The 18,517-nt window shown below is 39.3% G+C and overlaps 2 long non-coding RNA genes across 2 annotated transcripts; one reads left to right on the forward strand and one right to left on the reverse strand.

Moving 5' to 3' along the window:
• Positions 1 to 4,293: 4,293 nt before the first annotated feature.
• LOC117449027 (uncharacterized) lies at positions 4,294 to 7,468 on the forward strand. The gene is made up of 3 exons (XR_004552438.2): positions 4,294 to 4,605; positions 6,731 to 6,840; positions 7,381 to 7,468. It is a non-coding gene; the product is annotated as an uncharacterized lncRNA (long non-coding RNA).
• A 197-nt stretch (positions 7,469 to 7,665) lies between these two features.
• LOC139434096 (uncharacterized) lies at positions 7,666 to 9,367 on the reverse strand. The gene is made up of 3 exons (XR_011643518.1): positions 9,236 to 9,367; positions 8,144 to 8,228; positions 7,666 to 7,754 (listed from the first exon to the last, which is right to left on the reverse strand). It is a non-coding gene; the product is annotated as an uncharacterized lncRNA (long non-coding RNA).
• Between the last annotated feature and the right edge of the window lie 9,150 nt (positions 9,368 to 18,517).

Below are 18,517 nucleotides of genomic sequence, written 5' to 3' on the forward strand. Positions count from 1 at the left end.
GGTCAGTGAGGTTCTCCACACAACACATTACATGCTAGCAGCTGCACATTACCCACAGCTTACAGAGGTCCACAGGTTAACACCATGAAATAGAGACTCAAATGTAGCGGCAGCTCCCTGGCTTCACACTAATGTGTTAACCCCTGCAGAGTGTGGTAATTACTTAACATAATGTACCAGTTATGGTCATTGTGTCAAGTTGAGGAATGGAATAAGGTACTGTATCAACCATTAAGGGTATGGAAATCAGTAAGAATAATTTCGCTGCTAGTTTGATGGTGCTAAATTGTCGCTAGTCTTTTGAGATTGCCACAGTACTGTGTTTTCACATGGAGGTAAATGCCTATTGCTAACATATTGCGATTCTGTATATGTATCTATTTTGTTTACGAATACTGTACTAACTTTCATCGGCGGGTGTCATTTTAAACTGGTATGCTCCTTGAAAATGATTCTTGAAGCAGGTGTCTGTCTCAGTAGCGTTGTTATTTATTTCTATTTTCTTCACAGAAGCTGAATGCATGCAATAAGTAATTGTGATCAGTTGACTAATAGTATATCTTTAGCCCACTAATGTTGTAATCCGATCATTATGATCATTTAATAATCTTTTTTTCATAATAGAATAATATATATATGCTTTTCATATTCCTCAAAGAGCTCAAGAGAAAAAGTGATACAAATATAAGTGAATCCCAGATATCAATAATTACTCAAAAAATAGGACGACATCTTGGAAACAAACACACCAAAGTAGAAATGTGTTGGCATATCCTTACAGGCCTATCCCCCAATTATCGATTTTTCATATATATTCCTATCAATACTCAAAAAATATTGAGTTAATATGATTGAGATGATTTTTTATCACTGCGTTGAGTCTTTAAATTCGTAATATCTTGAAAATGATCATAATGATTCAATATCCTATATCAAAAGGGACAGAATGTGTGCTCACTTATAAGCGATTCGTACCAACAATCCTTGATAAAACAAAGCCAAATTATTTATTGATTTTAGGTCTAAAGCCACTTTTAGAACTCATGGGCAACAAAGATGTTACAGCCTCTGAAACAATTCTCCTGTGAGAGCAGCACTTTTTTACTTTACTCTTTCCAAGTAAAGGCTTATACCTTTTAAATCTATTTCTTCGATGACGCCCATGGTTGAAATTATTATTATTACCCGTCTAAAGCGACAGCATGCTGCCAGTTGGTCCCCTATATCGAACCTACAGTATGAGTGGGTTTGTGCATGTGTCAGGTAGCCTTACTGTATCCCCTCACAGTGCTTCACCTGCAGCGTGTGGGATACCCGTGTCTATGTTTTTAATTAACTTCAAGGTTGAATGTGTGAAATTTAATATGGGAAATTAAAAGATTTTAATTTCCTGCTTTGGAGCCAGTGTGCTGGCGTGAATAAACTACATTACATCAGAGTGCTGGTCTACTGAGAAAGGAACTCACGTGTTACCATGAAGTGATGGTGGGAGGCAGAGCCATATAATAGAAGAGTTACGACAACGGAAGTCCAAAAACAGTTATCGTCACGTGGTTCATGTAGACGAGGATCGTTCCCCGGAAGTTCATGGCGGGCAATGTGAATGCATTGATAACAGGAGATAGAACTACAATTTTTGGTAATTATTAGTGAATAAAGGTTTTGATTTGCAATATTTATACAACAAATCGATATGTGTATGTATTTACATCAATATGTTTTAAAAAATAAAATAGAATTTGCTAATATTAAGTGATAATGTTAGCAGCAGCATGATGATGATGTTAAATGTGTTGTTTTAGGAACATCCATTGCAAATACATGGAATTCAATAAACATTGAATAGCATATCATGCAGTTTGTCGGTGCATTTTCCTCCGTGTTGTCCTGGTTTGCTTTGCTGCCTCCTAGTCGCCACCATGGTTTGCTGTGCTTCCTGGGGATGCTCAAATCGCTCCGAGAAAGGAATACGAATGTACGGCTTCCCCACTGACACAGAGCGGAGGAAAAAATGGCTGGCTCAAGTCAGCAGGAGCAATTTCACGACCAACAGCAAAAAAATATGTGATGTAATTATATACAAACATTGCATTTGCACTTTTTCACAAAACGAAAACCACACCATTGGGAAAGCTTAATGTTTTGTTTAATACAAAAAAACAGGGAAAGGCTTGAAAAACACAGAGTTGAGACTCATGGTGCAGGGTGAGGGTCTCAGTGCAGGTATTCAGGCTCCATTGAATCCCCCTCTGGTTCTTGTGCTGAAAGAGGGAGTAACAGACAGGAGAAAGGGTTATACACACCTATATAGCACACCTATTGGATGGGAAATGCCTTGGGGAGATAAGGTGTGGTCTCTGTTCCCAACTGAAGTGATGGAACTTTATTATTTGTGAGTTTAACAAAGTATGACAAATGGCATCAGTAACAGATGTGATATGAATTTCTATAAAGTTGTCTCACATTCTTGGTCATATTTTATATACAGTATGTAATGAGTATAACATGTCCAGTAAGTATAAAGCGTTTCCTAATACTGTGTATTCAACCACTATGGAATATGTATGTGGGCAGACAAGATTCAGACACAGTTGTTCTGTGTGTGAAGTAACCTCAAGTCACTCCGCAGGCACATTTTGATGCAGGCCAGTTTGTCAAGACAAAAAAGGGCAATACTAGGCTGAGAGCAGAGGCTATACCCACCATCTTCGTGCATCGCCCTGTGGTCAAAAAAAGAAGGGCCCCTGCACCACGATTCACCCCGGGACCTGTATCTACAAAGCCCATAGCTCATGATCACAGCTATAGTGTGAAAGGTGACACAGGTATAATAAGTATGAACTCTTAGCAACAAAAGTAATATTTCTTATTTTTAAGTGGTATAATATTTTAAATGTTCGAACATTTACAGTGCCATGTCTTCTACTTACATTAGTCTAAAAGATTGAGGGAAGAAGGGATGAGGAGACTGAGAGAAAGGAAAGTGAGGGTGAAGAAAGAGAGGACATGGCTAGTGAGGAGAGACAGGGAGGGCGGACACCACCCACTCAGCCAGCAGCCAGTCAGCATACGAGGGAACCAGCAGCCAGTCAGCATACAAGGGAACCAGCAGCCAGTCAGCATACGAGGGAACCAGCAGCCAGTCAAACAGATCTATTAAAACAATTAAAGAGAAAATTAAAGAGCCAAGAAGGAATCACCAAAAAAGCAAAGGCTGCACTAAGAAAAATCAGGAAGGAAAATGCAGCTCTCAAGACAACAATGAAAATTAGGGACAAGAAATATAAGAAAACGTTTTCAAAAGACCAACTTAAGGCATTAGGCAGACTCACCACAAAAGGGATGAAATGGAGCAATGACACAATTAAGAAGGCTTTAAAAATTCGCTTTGGGTGCGGGCCAATGGGTTACAAAACTCTGCAGGAATTGAAGATTCCCCTTCCAGGAATAAGGACACTGCAAAGAAGGATGCAATGTGTTTGAGCCTGGTGTGTTGACAGAGGTCTTTGATTTCCTAAAATTGAAGGCAGATTGATTGACAGACCTTGAAAGGGAGTGTGTGTTGACCTTGGATGAAATGGCAATCACACCAAGTGTGGAGTTAGACATGATTACAGGCTAGATCTCCATGGTAACTTATGCTTAGCGGCTAACCTGGTCGGGACCAGGTTAGGTTGCAGGCTAAGAGATCAACTCAGTGAAAGCACTGCCTGCTGACCAATCAGAGCTCAGTGTGCGGAGTTTAAAGCGATCAAGTCATATTACAGGAGACAGGAAATACAGAAAAGCTGCCGTTGCAGGAAAGACGGCCGGCAAAAATCACCGACTGTGTGAACGTGAACATTAATAGAATATTATGAAGGGATGTGTAGGCCAAAATTCAAACTCACCTCACACACACACTACTGAAAACATTTGGCCTTGCACACACACACTACTGAAATCCTCTCACATTCACTACTGAACACCTCACACACACACTACTGAAAACATCTGGCCTTGCACACACACTACTGAAATCCTCTCACATTCACTACTGAACACCTCACACACACACTACTGAAAACATCTGGCCTTGCACACACACTACTGAAATCCTCTCACATTCACTACTGAACACCTCACACACACACTACTGAAAACATCTGGCCTTGCACACACACTACTGAAATCCTCTCACATTCACTACTGAACACCTCACACACACACACTACTGAAAATTAAACCTCACACACACACTACTGAAATCATCTCACGTTCACTACTGAACACCTCACACACACAATACTGAAAATTAACCTCACACACACACTCCTGAAAAACATTTTACTGAAAGGTTCTCAGTAGGGAATGTGCATGTGTTTCACCTATGTGTGTGTGAGGGGATTCTTGCTGTAACGGAAGTCATTCTAATGTAACGGATGTCATTCTAATGTAACGGAAGTCAGTGGTCTCTTTGCTAGCCCCGTTAGCTTCATTAGCTCCAGGCTGCTACTCCGACGTGTTTGTTGTGTTGATGCCTGGTGGAGTATTCTTCATTGAAATATCGCACTTATCGTATGGCTCTGCGGTTCAAACAGACCGTCCATGAATGCAGTTTATTCGGTAAGTGAAATTCAAGCACTTTATTTCTTACTTGTCTTTTTATTCAGCTAACAAGCGAGACGAAGCTACATCTGTGCTAACGATGCTATCCGTAGCATACAAGTTAAAACATAATGGAGAAATGTAACATATTAAGAAGGATTATACTGTAAAACATAAGGCTTCTCAGTGAGGTTGGTAAAATAAGGTCATGCTTGTACATTAGTTAGTTTGCTAGTTAGGTAACTGTATGCATTGTTATTGTTAATTTAAAATAGCTATGCTCGACGATGCAGACAGCTAGCGTCACATTAGTGTTGAAGAGCAGAGTACTGTATGAGATTAACCTCACTATAAGATCTGTGTATCTGAAAAATATGAATCTCACATTTCCAGTTGGTTCCAGAAATAACGTTGACGTAGATATTGCAATATGGTTTGAAACTAGCTGGAAATAAGGTCTGTGGTTGAGACGCATTTAAGAGACGTGTCACGTTTTGTTCAGCCGGATAATATCCAGTGGTGTAGTGGAGATTTTTTTACTGGGGGGACGCTATTTTAATTAGCTCCAAACAATGCCACACAAGTGCGCACGCGCGCAGTGCACTCACAAAACGGGCAGACAGGTCCACAGAAACTACCGGTATGCTTAGTCCTACTTTAGTTACTGTACTGCAAAAAGCAGACGGCGCTGTGCTCAACACACACAGACTCAAAACCATGGACACACTGGCACAAAAGTTACATAAACAATTTAACAAACACAATTCCCAAAGTTGTCCTGAAATTAACTTATTAAATAAACGAAACGAAAAATATAGCCTATTTATGCAAACCACATTGAATCTGGACTTGAACTTATTCTGATTAGACCTAGCCTACATTGCAAATGAGCAGACAGTGCTTACACACACACACACACACACACACACACACACACACACACACACACACACACACACACACACACACACACACACACACACACACACACACACACACACACACACACACACACACACACACACACACACACACACACACACACACACACACACACACACACACACACACACACACACACACACACACACACACACACACACACACCTCTTGTTTCCTCCGCCACATCTCCTCCGTCCATACCTCTGGGACAGCTGAGCTTGAGCTAGCCAGGGGAACGTTGCTAGCGCAGCTAACATTAGTGCTAGCATTATCCACGTAGCAGCTTCACTTGTAGCTTCGGTGCTGCTAGTCTCTTTCTTCTTGTGAATGATATTCTTTTTAGAAAAGAAGTCAAGTAAAAAAAAATGTCCTGCCATTATAGAGCTTTTTCGTGAGCGTTCTTGAGGGAAAGAGCTGCCGCAAAATCGGCGGGCGGCGAGCTGGCTGGGGCCGGTGTGTCACTGACACAGCGGGGTCACGAGCCTGATGACGAATCATAATTTGTTAAGGAAATCGTTTTTATTTCTTATTATAATTACTGTGAAATGTATTATGTTGTCATTATTACAACAAATACACACTTGCAACTGATAACACTGGCAATGATTTTATATGTATTAGACTATTGAAAAAAAGATCATGCTCCAAATAAGTGGGGGTACGGCGTACCCCCGCGTCCAGCGCCCACTACACCACTGATAATATCCACATGTCTACCCTACTTTTATAATTTTCAAATCATAAATCTAGTTGCCAGAAGCAAAATGCTAACGGTATGCTTAAAGGCACTGCAGCTGCTTCAACGTCACGCCGATTTAAGATCCATATTCAAACATACAGATTATAAATGGTACAAGTTGAAGCGTTTGTTTGAACAGTTTGCAGGAACTTGCTTTCAAGCAGAACTTGAAAATGTACATAAATAGCTGTTAATAATGCTAACTAGCGAGCTAGCTGTGTATATCTGCTGCACTATTTACTACAGCCCGGCTGTCCGCAGCCGACTTTATAACAGTATTAAGTGAAAACCATTCAAAAATATTTTATAGAATAAATCCGTTATCCAAATCCCATAAAAACACAAGACAACCAGCAATTAGACAATACCCTGTGTCGTATTTTTGTCGGATGAATGCAAGCTGATATTGTCACTTTTTAGAAAACCTAAATAAGGGTTGTTCCCTCTTGTTTTCTCGGTTAGGATAATACTACAGAAAATGGGCTCCGCGGAAGGTGACACCCTTGCAAACCAAAAAAGAGAAATACAAGTATTTGTATTCCCCCCGGTCTGCACGTTTTACGTTGCTTAAGGTAAGTGAACATGAAACTATTCAGCATAACTTTCAATAATAATCTACGGTATTTATTGAGTTTTGGGATATTACTTGCATACAAATCTATACATGCCTTAAGGTTTCTAAAACATACAATATGTGGTAAATTCAACAGTGGACCCAGCAAAGATTCACATTTTTGCACGATTTGTTATTGATTTGTTGCTGTTACTTAATTATACTTTTAATAAATTCAAGTCAAGCTTAGTTACATGTGATGATAGCTATATGCTCTTACCTGTGTGCCTCCTCCGCAACCAGACTGTATTCAAACTCTTAAGTACCAGTTCTATCTACTTTAAACAATTAAAAAGACACAATCAACTACATTTATTGATATACCAATCTTTATTTTTGGGGCCCCTTCTTCTTTTAAATTAAACTTTCAGACATGAGATATTGAAATACAGTAATAGTTTTGTCTATTTAAAAAAGAATGAGCCATTCCTTACAGTTAACTTCATATTTCTTATTGTCTAAAGCATTTATGACACACATTTCCCCCTCATATTCACAGTGTGGATCAATTGAGACAGCGTGCAGAGACTTTGGGAGAAACCTCAGCGTGACGGATGTCCCGTCTGTGGGTTTGGCTGGAGAAGGTGGAGAGGTCTTTCTCTGGGATGAGGACGTGGCCTGATGGAGGAGGACGTGGCCTGATGGAGGAGGACCAGGCCTGATGAAGAAACCCCCTAACTGCATCTGTGAGCCCATACTGGGCTCAGCTGCCACAAACAAATGATGGTCCTGTTTTACTTTGTGTTCACAATAAAAGGGTAGTTTCTTAGTGAATGTCCTGTATTGGTCTTTAATCTGAAATCAGCTTTTCATTTTCTTCTTGCCCCTCTGAGAAAACGGTGAGGCAGTTGTGTCCTTCAGGTATGTCCTTTCCTAACAGAAATGACAAGAAACATATGACGTTATTGCAGAGCAAGTGTGTTATTTATGAAACGTTTGTTTATTTAGCGGCTGTAGAAATAATGTATTTTTTAAATGTTAATGTGTTATTCATCACTTTGTACTACAAAGATAATCAGATTATGAATGAACAGTCTGCAGTTAATCAACATTAAAATATCTTATTAAATAATATTCAACTGCTCGGTTGTCTCACTGCAAGAACCACTTTTACCACGTCTTTTACAGACAATATGTAGAGACAAATGGTAGCAATTCTCACAATGTAAAATAATAATTGCCTTAAATACATTGAAATGTGAAAGCTGATTATAGTTGTTACTTTATCTATTTAAACCAGAACGTTTCTCGATTCCTTGTACCTTTGAGTCCATGCTGAAGTTCACTGATGTTAGGAATAGGTCTGTCTGCTGCATCCTCTGGTCTGTCTGCCGCATCACCTGGAAACTTTAAACAAACAGATATATATGTAAAGTAACAATGTGTTGGTCACAGACTTTTTTACATGCAAATGTCATGTGATAATCTTTTTGTTATCCTTAAAGAAAGTGCTGGATATCAAAGCCCTTACTGTATCTTATCAGTTGGATTGTGTATTATTGTATAGTTGTGGTCCTTTTTATTTTGGAATCGTTTTTCATGAGACAGTCAATTTAAATATTTGTCCTATGCCATATTCACATTCATTTGTAACACACACGTAGGGGTAAAAGACAAACATCTTCAACACATGTAATTTATATATAGAATAAGCTTCATTGTCACAGAAGCACACATAACGTCATATCTAATATTTAAACAAATCATTTCCTTGTCCCTAAAGCATTGACTGAGCTATTTTCCGTCCTCAAATGCAGGCATTAAGTTACATGTTCATGTTCTGCTGCCACAATAAGTCGGTTTCTCCAGTGTAATGATAATAAAATGCTAAGTAAATATTGGTAATAATATTAATAAAAACAACAACGTTTGGGTTCGTTCGTTTAATATGATGAACGTTAACCAGTAAGCTTCAATAATCAACTCCAGCTCAACAAACCATATTGCAATATCTACGTCAACGTTATTTCTGGAACCAACTGGAAATGTGAGATTCATATTTTTCAGATACACAGATCTTATAGTGAGGTTAATCTCATGCAGTACTCTGCTCTTCAACACTAATGTGACGCTAGCTGTCTGCATCGTCGAGCATAGCTATTTGAAATTAACAATAGCAATGCATACAGTTACCTAACTAGCAAACTAACTAATGTACAAGCATGACCTTATGTTACCAACCTCACCCAGAAGCCTTATGTTTTACAGTATAATCCTTCTCAATGTGTTACACTTCTCCATTATGTTTTAACTTGTATGCTACGGATAGCATCGTTAGCACAGATGTAGCTTCGTCTCGATTGTTAGCTGAATAAAAAGACAAGTAAGAAATAAAGTGCTTGAATTTCACTTACCGAATAAACTGCATTCTTGGACGGTCTGTTTGAACCGCAGAGCCATACGATAAGTGCGATATTTCAATGAAGAATACTCCACCAGGCATCAACACAACAACCACTTCAGAGTAGCAGCCTGGAGCTAATGAAGCTAACGGGGCTAGCAAAGAGACCACTGACTTCCGTTACATTAGAATGACATCCGTTACATTAGAATTACTTCTGTTACAGCAAGAATCCCCTCACACACACATAGGTGAAACACATGCACATTCCCTACTGAGAACCTTTCAGTAAAATATTTTTCAGGAGTGTGTGTGTGAGGTTAATTTTCAGTATTGTGTGTGTGAGGTGTTCAGTAGTGAACGTGAGATGATTTCAGTAGTGTGTGTGTGAGGTTTAATTTTCAGTAGTGTGTGTGTGTGAGGTGTTCAGTAGTGAATGTGAGAGGATTTCAGTAGTGTGTGTGCAAGGTCAGATGTTTTCAGTAGTGTGTGTGTGAGGTGTTCAGTAGTGAATGTGAGAGGATTTCAGTAGTGTGTGTGCAAGGCCAGATGTTTTCAGTAGTGTGTGTGTGAGGTGTTCAGTAGTGAATTTGAGAGGATTTCAGTAGTGTGTGTGTGAGGCTTAATTTTCAGTAGTGTATGTGTGAGGTGTTCAGTAGTGAATGTGAGAGGATTTCAGTAGTGTGTGTGGAAGGCCAGATGTGTTCAGTAGTGTGTGTGTGAGGTGTTCAGTAGTGAACGTGAGAGTATTTCAGTAGTGTGTGTGCAAGGCCAGATGTTTTCAGTAGTGTGTGTGCGAGGTGAGTTTGAATTTTGGCCTACACGGCCCCTCATAGAATATCACCTCCCATCTTCAGAGCAATCTGACTATTATAACATTAGCGTTAAGAAAGCTTACTTACATATCGGCCACAACATAAGTAACCGGATCAGAGTACATTAAGTACAGTCCGCGGCATATCACTTCATAATGTATCATATATCTCCTTATCTGAGTCAGCTGAGCCGTATCTGGCCGTGCAACACTCACAGTGTCACATACTGTATGCAGAAGTATTATTTTAAGCAACACATTAAGTTGACGAAACACTCAAGACAAATGTAATTAAAGTCAGATCGTGTCTTAGACGGGGCAGTGATATCATAAACCTGTTAATGTACGCATTCAAACACTTTTTCTTTTGCCAGCTGTATTCACCTTGCAGGTGCAGCTCTGTGGCTTTGATCCTGGATAAAGTGTTTAAGTCATGGATGTTTAAAGTTTAACTTCTTCATATTTGACTAGTATTAAAGTTCACTTTTCATTCAGGAAGTATGACGCTGCGCTGTCAGTGCTCTTCTCCATGTTTGTGATTGGTCGAATGCTCCAAATACCACCCCTTTCATGTGAACGGCTGGCTTGAGCGTTCCACTTGATAACCAGCGTCGTAGTACAGTTTAGCGAGAGCGCGTATGTTTTGGATTAGGCCAACCGGCTAACTCAAACATATCCAGGTTAGGTTGAACCAGCTTCGTAGTATAGGCCCCAGGTCACACAGGGGTGGCAACACATGCTTGTGTGTTTATGTTGGCTGGAAACACAACACGGTGGAAGCAAGTAGTGGCATATCATTACACTGGCAATTCTACCAATGGAGCAGAGTACAGGCCAATCATTATTGATATAATACAGAGGGCAGCATCCATAGGGCTACATGTGCTTGATGTCACCACCGACATGGGTAGCCCTAACCGAGCCATGTGGAAATCCTTTGGGGTGGACCAAAATAAAACATCGGTGCCACATCCAGAAACACCAGACAGGCAGCTTTATTTCATGCCCGATGTCCCACATCTGGTAAAAATTGAGTAAGAGAGGGACTTGAAAAACCTTGGTGGCTCTCTACTCATGTTGTTACAGTTGTCTTGGTTACAGCTCTCAAGTTTTTTTTTGTGCCATTTCCACATCTTTAGAAAATATGAAATAAAAAATTGGAGTGAAATCAACCTCTTCTCTGAAGAACAAACTTTGATTTCTCTGTCTTGTGAGTTTGCAGTCTTGCAGTTTTGCTCCTCCACCTGTAACATCACTTCCCCTCCACCTGCCATACAGTAGGTTACTAACAAGATTACTTATATAATACAGTGATAGAATACATGTTTAGTATGCTTACTTATATAAAACAATAGTATTAAACTTACCTTGTGTTTTCACTCTCACTTAAGTCCCTCTCCCTTTGCCATCAATCCAAAATCAGCTGAGCTGCAACATTATACAGACGGGTAATAATCAACATAATCACAAGGACACAATATGGCTCTGCTAAAAACACTCACTCTTACACGCACCAAAGTTATATTTATCTAATATTTAACTCCCTCCACCCAGGCATACAATCCCGTTTAGAAGCCCCTTTTCTCTAATTCAACAACGTTGGACAAAATGACATTAAGAGAACGGAATTTACAATTAAAAGGCTGTTCAACGTGTGTTGCTAACTTGCTTCGGTATCCTAGCTTAATCTGTTATCTGTAAACGTTCCCTAAATCTACTAATTTAGGGATAATCCACTGACATCCTTTAATACACATGTTAATTTGAATCAGATGTACTGATAATATCCGCAATATAAATCTTTAAACTTCTTCTTACCTTTAAAAGTCCGTCACGAACGGTGTATTATGCTGCAACTCCACAGCTCTGCCAGCCTTGGCGCTAACTTCCGGGGAACGATTGAGAGGCTCCACGATCCGCCATTGCTGTAAAAAAGTGGTCCATTGGAGTGAACGGAGATGTCATAACTCTTCTATTATATGGCTCTGGTGGGAGGTAAACGAATGAAATAAAAAATTCAGGAATAATTACTGCTGGTCTTTTGATTGGCCCCCTCTTTATATATTTGTATTGGTTAGGATACTATCGAGAAATTAGTTAGGAAGAAAGGAAGGGAATCAACTCAGTTACAAAACAGCTCATCGTCATATTTGGAGTCTTTTTTGTGTTTCATTCAGTTCAATAAATATATGTAGTTTTAAAATGATATCTTCAAATACACCGTTTCGTGTTTCAGAAATAACAAGCCACAGTTCAGTAACATATTCTTAAATCTGAATTATTTTCCCTAATACACTATATGGAATTATTTTATGAGTGTGAACTCGGACAAAAACATGTTCACACACAATTTATTGTTCATACTACAACTGTAATTTCACATTCTAACAGTTTCTTATAAAAGGCTAAAATCAGTGGCCAATCCATCAGTGAAACATGTTTTGCATGGTGACTTTTTACTTCATTGGCTAATGCTTGATAAATTACCGCACCTCCACCAAAAGAACAATGCTGTATATATCGCATTATGTATGTGATATGAAATACAGGCAAAAGTAATATTCCTATTACAGTGTCCATACTTGACTGTACAGTGCTGCTATCTGATAAGCCAGTCCTGCACTGTCCTAATTTCTCTAATTGGATGTCGGTAAAATAACACTCAAGAGAAATGGTCTGTAATATACTCGCCAAGCCCAGTGCATATTATGGACTGCACTCCTCTGAGACTTTATTAGGCATCCAATATAAGCCGTTACCGTGGGAGTGAGCTTCTGATGGTAAATGATAGTTTCTAATCAACCAATAGTCACCTATAAGGGAAGGGTCTGGCACAGGATTACACAATCTGGTGTGATTACACCTCCTCTCTCTGTCAAGTTAATGAACATACTCTATCAGCCCTAGGAAATGATCCAAATAGCGAAAGATAAAGCTCTTGTGTGTACTTCAGCCTGTGCTGTACATGTGAGTTTTGTTCTGGGTGTTGTTCAATATATGTGGTAGACCTTGGTGTGCACCTCTGACAGATTAATATGTATTTCATGTTGAGGTCAATATGTCCCCTGACAGTCCCACTAGAGACATTGACATGGTGTTGCAGTCAACGTCTACATGTGTCTTGTAGATTCCATGTGAGCATGGAATGGGATTGATGACTAAAGAGAGGAAAGACACAATGTGATGAGACAAGAGTAGGCCCTGATATGTAGAAGGTTTAGTGTCACGTCCGTTATTGCTATTGGATCTCCTACAGTATGATGACAGGATATAGCTCAGATCCAGGACAGCTGTCTGAAGACAGTGTTTACCTGATAGATTGGAGCAACCGAAGAGTGATAGCGACAGAGAAAATGACAAATCATTCATAAAAGAATAATGTGGCACTGTGGAGATAAATAGATGTAAACAAAGGTAAACTATTTTATCTAATTGTCTATGATATTACTGTCAGCTGCAGTGGGTTTTTCTGTGAGTGTGTGTTTAATGTATCTGTAATCTGTCAGCTGTAACACTGCACCCGTTTTGCTCTGTCTGGTGTATGCTGTGTGTGTGGTTTCCCCATGGGGTCTTTTGCCCTGCTTTTATCCCCACTGGGGAAAGCCTTTCCATGGGGAGCAATACCTTCACAGCATTGGTCCGTGTTGATGGATGGAGTTCCAGAAAAGAGAAAAAAGGCCCACAATTGAGCCGAGTAGAAACACTCAGTTTAGTTTTCGGCAGTTTCATCACTATCATTTGGTCTACACACTGGGGCTGGACTTATAAATTGTCCAGGCTGATATATCAGCCACTATCAGCTGTCAGTACAGAAGTGCCACATTAGGTGTGAGGTTATTTATAAAAAGTGTCACATTTCTGTAGTTTGCGCAATGATGAGTTGATTTTTTTAAATTGTAAATGTCCAAGTTAGTCCTGTATGTATCTTGGTAACAATTAAACAATCTAAGGGATTCACACTTTCAAAAAAGATATACATTTACCCATTTACACAGATAAGAGTATTGATATTTGCCTTAAAAATCCAGTGGTTAGGCTGTAGTCCACCCAGTTATTCACGATTGACCACTAAAGGTTGACCTAATGTTTTTTTCGATGTGCCCTTCCTCAATGCAAGTTATTTCATGCAATTGCCTTTTGTAGAGCTTAAATTAATTCATAAGGGTGCATATATACATATATTTGTAAACATCTCTTCAATATGGAGTGGGATACTATGTGTGTCTGCATATGTGTGTTCACATGTTTGGTAGAACCATTAATGTGAGGTCAAGTTTCTCTTTTGAAAACCATTGCTTTGTAATTTCCCATTCATTAGGTATTCCCCTCCAACCATTTCTGCAAATAGATAGTACCATACCCTTATGAATTGCCCTGCAAGCATAATTGATATAATGCATCTATTGCCCCATTCCCTGATCTGTGCTGTGCATTTACCAGCCTTAATTCAGCTGTGAAACATGCCTCAAGTGTTTTCTGTGGAGTAGCTAAAGGTGTTAGGCACTCCAGTCAATTGTGCCTGAATATCTCGCTTAAAAACATCAGAAATACAATATACTATATTTGTTCTCTTTTCTTCTGTGGCCAAATCCATACCAGTGCACTACCATGCATTCTAATAAACTCCTGTATATTTATTTTTCTCTCATTTAGGCATTTTCATGTTGTATTGGATTGTAGTCTAACACAGAAGAAACTGTGGGGGCACAGGACACGCTTCTTCTGTGTTTTTGTCGAACTACCCTGGGCCCTTATTTGCCATATTTCACCCTGTATACCTGGGAAGTTTGTTTACATCAAACTCTCATTCACACCAGTGACTGGAAGGCGTAGTGGCTGGGGAGAAGATGTGTGCTGAATGAGGCTATCTAAATGATTTAGCAGACAAGGTGTAAGCCATGATGGTGTGAAGGTTAAAGCAGTAGTTTAGGTAGAACATTGATTCTTATACACTCCTGCGGAAATGAAAAGGACATGGTTCAATATGGTTTTGTCTCAAGTGCTTTTCCAAGGTTCAGTGTTTTTTTGTTTGGCCTTCGACAGGTTTCTAATCCGTGAATTCACCTTGTTCGCCCTTTTATAGATTCAGGGTCCAACTGAAGTAAACTAGGGCTGTTGCTGTTACTCTGCCACAGTGGACTTGTACAGCCACAGAATTTGGAACTGATTTGCAAAACATTCACATCTAATGATACGTTTTCAAATCATTGGGTTATAGCTTCAACTGTAATGATAATTTTCTTTTTAATAATATTTAGTCTGTGAAATGACAAATTTGTTTTAATAAGATCAAAAATGTCATGTCATCAAATGGCAACCTTGTGTCCAAAAAGATGGTCAGTTGAAAATGATCTAAAATTAAAAAAAATGTTAACCTTGTTGCCTTTTTTGTTTGAGAACTGTAGCCATTAATAAATCATAAAAGATTATTTTATTTCAAACAATTAATTAATCAACTAATTGTTTCAGTCTATATGTGGTATGTGCACCACACCCAGAAGCAATTACCAGAGTTTTGTATATGACTGCATGGTGAAATGTGTAGAGTTGGAGATTCCACATAAGATCTGCATCCTTTGCATCTTCTTTTAGGATGAGGCTACACTTAATGTAGAGAAACATTTTCTAATCACGTTCCATGATGGCTTATAGAGAGGGTGGGCAGTCCTCTCTCTAATTTCAGTGCTAGGAGAAAACACTGGACTGGATGAAATCTTAGAATTGGATTTACTTGCTCTCTCTGCTGTCTTACAGTACCTTTTGATGCACATGGTTGAGTGGGTTTGTCTCACACACAAATATGAACTCTTTACATCTTGAATTAAACATACATAGACTGACTATCAGATATTTCACAACTGCATTTGTTCTTCCTTTTCAGTTTTGCAAAAAATTGTGCTATTGCTAAAAATAAGGATAAAATAAGCGTATTGCCTCTGTTAAACCCTATATATACAGTCTATGGTTAAACCGATCATTCAGACACACATGACCTCCGGCTACGCTCAGTGTTACCCAGGTGGCCATTAGAGAGGATCTCTGTTTCTTCAGCATCATGTTAAAGGTGTTACTGTGCTATTTCAATTCATCCTTAGGGCACAGCAGTGTATTTTATTAATAAATGCATCCATCAGTCAGAACTAAACATTGCAGTAGCCTTAGGCGTGTTAATTATGAAAGAAAGATTCAGTATTGGGTACATCTTTTGTACTCAACTGCTTTTGACTTTTACCAACAGAAATCACTGACAAGGTCAACTCTTCAATAATGTAATACTGTTCTAATGAAAGGTATGCAGAGATCATTTGGTGAATACAGTTGGAAAAAGGAAAGGCAATGAAAGCTCTTCAAAGGAGATCAGGGCCTTCAATTATTCCTTTGAGTGAAATATATGCAAGAAGAGAAAAAGCATGTTTTTTTAATAGGGTTTATTTTCACATGTTGGTAAAGAAGCCTGCATTTGTTTTCATATGTCAAGGTATGTTTCTGTAGTATCTATTAAAGTCATACAGCTCAGGTTCTTTCAAGCCAAAGTTCTTCACCCATCCCTCTGAGAATGGACACATAGTATTTGTGTACAGTAACAGTTTTTTGATCAGGGTGGCCTGTGAGAAATTGGCCGTGTACCCTCAGTGCAAGGCTGATAGCCATGGGAGGTTTGGTGATGGATGAATGACAGGAGGAGAGGGGATTTTAAAAATATGTAGCAGCAGGGAGTGAGAAACAAAGAAGAGGTTGGACATGAAAGAAAGAGAGACATTGCTGTGAAGAATAGAGAAGTTGAGTCAATATCTTAGTCTCCCCCATGGCTAAAGCACTTCTCTAAGCCATTCACCCTGCGTTGGCCTCTCTCCTGCTTTCTTTGTGTATCTTTCTCTGCTTCTTCTCCTCCTTCCTTTCCAACTCATTGTACAAATAAAACATTGATACCGCTGTGAAATGTTCTGACAAAAGTGACAACGCACACACAGGAAAAATCCTTGAAAGATGAAGGGACTAAAGTGTAGCTGCAACCAACAGCTTTAATGACCAATAATCTGCTAATTATTTAAGTAGTGTGGTTTAAACCTCTCCCTTGTTATTATAATAATAATTCCTTACATTTATTATAGCGCTTTTTCAATGACTCAAAGCGCTTTACATATACACACATTACACATATATCATACGGTCAGAAACTGTGGACAATACCCACAGGAGCAAGTTCAGGTGAAGACGCAGCAGCGGCGGGTTTCACCCCTTGACCTGATGATCATTGCACAGCGCCACACCGTCCATCTTCACGCCTCGAGGTCATCGAGGCGCTTTTACAAGTACACATTGGTATCATACATGTACTGTGGACAATACCCAATACCCAATCCGGGTGAAGTGTCTTGCCCAAGGACACAACGGCCTGACGCAGTGGCGGCAGGAGCGGGTTTCGAACTGGAGTTCCCCAGCACTCCCCCTTGATCTGATGATCGGATGCACAGACCACTGCGCCACCCGTCCCCAAATGCATTTGGATATGTATTCATAACCGTACAATCCTGTTATCCTGTTTATTTTATGGCCCCAACATTTTTTACACCGTATATTTAAGTAAAACATGAGATTCAATTCACTCATTATATTTCCTATAGTGAAGACAGTGGATCATTACGTTATCTGACTATACTAGACTAATATTAGAATAAAATCTACCCCAAAAAAGTTTAAAATTATTGTTACAGTGGATGAAGGGGGTGGGGCTGGGGTGTCTAAAGTCAACAAATTTGACCCCGAGTCACCCACAACAATTCAGCTGGGTCTTCAGACCCGAACACCAAATTATACACTTTTATTTTTAGAGACCTTCAGACTTGGCTAAAATTGTCAAAATCAGTTTATTAGTGTTTATATACTGTAGCTGTTGTGGAGGATAACATGAAGCCTTGTCCCGTTAAAAAAACCAATTTATTATATAATTTGAACTTGAAACGGGTCACGGGAGACCCGAACACAACATAAGGGTTAACATGTTGGGAGTCTTCATTGGCCAACTTTCCTAAAACCAACCAGGACATATGCACACAGGTTTGAAAACGGAGCACATCTCCAAGAACTTCCCAATTCTACTTTTAGTACTGTTTGTGTTTACTTCTGTGCTTCAATGTGCCCTTCTGTGTTGGCATTGACATCAAACTATTTTAACCCAGCAGTGAAAACAAAAATACGATAAAGGTCTAAACAACTTCAAAGACAGAAATTAAAGTGTTCAATACACACCAGTAATTGTTGTAATTGTCCACTGTCGGCTCATTGATCTCTTAATAATCTTCCACTACGCCTCACAATGACAGCCACACTTTGGTTGCAAAAGCAGTATGTACAACTTGAACCGAGACTATATTTGAGCCTTAAGCTTCAGTTACTAATACCAACAGAAAGCACACGGATAAGAGGACGGTGATGCAGCGAGACAAGTTGTCACTTCAACTGTTTTTGTTTACTCCTGTC

This window comes from Pseudochaenichthys georgianus, chromosome 7 (genome assembly GCF_902827115.2).
Source record: "Pseudochaenichthys georgianus chromosome 7, fPseGeo1.2, whole genome shotgun sequence".
Lineage (NCBI taxonomy): Eukaryota > Metazoa > Chordata > Actinopteri > Perciformes > Channichthyidae > Pseudochaenichthys > Pseudochaenichthys georgianus.